General features: G+C 34.5%; 1 pseudogene; it reads left to right on the top strand.

The window, feature by feature from the left end:
* Nucleotides 1-306: 306 nt before the first annotated feature.
* On the top strand, nucleotides 307-1,033 carry LOC102286335 (small ribosomal subunit protein eS1-like; annotated as a pseudogene).
* Nucleotides 1,034-1,329: the final 296 nt, after the last annotated feature.

Genomic DNA, 1,329 nt, shown 5'->3' with positions numbered 1-1,329 from the left:
CATTCTTCAGCGCTCAGCCTTCTTCACAGTCCAACTCTCACATCCATACATGACCACAGGAAAAACCATAGCCTTGACTAGACGGACCTTTGTTGGCAAAGTAATATCTCTGCTTGTGGTACTAAATATTAATATTACTTATACTAAGTTATTAAATATTAGATATATAAAGTTAAACTTGCAGATATGATATTTCATTAAGGAAACAGTTTTAGAAAAATCAATTAGCAAGTTAACCAAGAATAGAATGTTTTCCCAATCTTTAAAAGAATAAACAAATAGGTCTTTTGGCTCTTGGAGAGCACCATGGCAGGGGGCAAAAACAAGTACCTTCTGAAAAGTGGCAAAAAGGTTGCCAAGACGAAAGTGATTAATCCATTCTCTAGGAAAAATTGGTATGATGTGAAAGTAGCAGCTATGTTCAATATATGAAATACTGAATAAACAGTCAGGAGAACTCAAGGAATCAAAATTGCATCTGACGGCCTCAGGGTCATGTTTTAAAAGTGAGCTTTGCTAATCTGCAGAATAATGGAGTTTCATGTAGAAAATCCAAGCTAAGTGCTGAGACCGTTTAGGGCAAAAACTGCCAATCAGCTTCCATGGTATGGATCGTAGCCATGATAAACTGTGTTCCAAAATGTTCCAAAAGTGGCAGGCCATGATTGAATCTCATGTTGATATCAAGACTACCAATGGTTATTTGCTTCATCTATTCTGTTGTGGTTTTACTAAAAACCACAGTAGTCAGATTTGGAAGCCCTCTTGTGTTAAGGAAGCACCAACAAGTTCACCAAATCCGGAAGAAGATGGTTGGAATCATGACCTGAGAAGTGCAGACAAATAACTTGAAAAAAGTTGTCAATAAATTGATTCCAGATAGCATTGAGAAAGATATAGAAAAAGCCTTGCCAATCATTTTATCCTCTCTATGATTACTTGTTAGAAAAGTAAAAATCCTAAGAAGCAAACATTTGAATTGGGTGAACTGATGGAGCTTCATAATAAAGGTAGTAGTTTGTGGATGAGTTGAATGCTAAAGTTGAATGAGATGATAGATAGGAGCCATTAGTTCAAGAATCTGTTCAAAATTCAGATATTTAATGGTGACAAAAAGTCTTATTTGTGATGTTTAAAAAAATAGAATAGGCAACTGTTGTCAACTAAAATCAATAGTGCATTCAGTAACAGTCCTTTCTGAGTAGCAGGTTCAAAGTTAACTTTCACTTTCTTCTTCTTTGCTTCTGTTTTTTTCAAAAAGTTGGACTTTGAACATTTATTCCTTTTGTTAAAAAAGAGTATTTTTTTTTAAATGAATTAAACATCTGT

Source organism: Bos mutus, chromosome 19, assembly GCF_027580195.1.
Source record: "Bos mutus isolate GX-2022 chromosome 19, NWIPB_WYAK_1.1, whole genome shotgun sequence".
Taxonomy (NCBI): domain Eukaryota; kingdom Metazoa; phylum Chordata; class Mammalia; order Artiodactyla; family Bovidae; genus Bos; species Bos mutus.
Note: the sequence above shows the minus strand (reverse complement) of the source record. Positions and strands in the feature narration are given on the sequence as shown.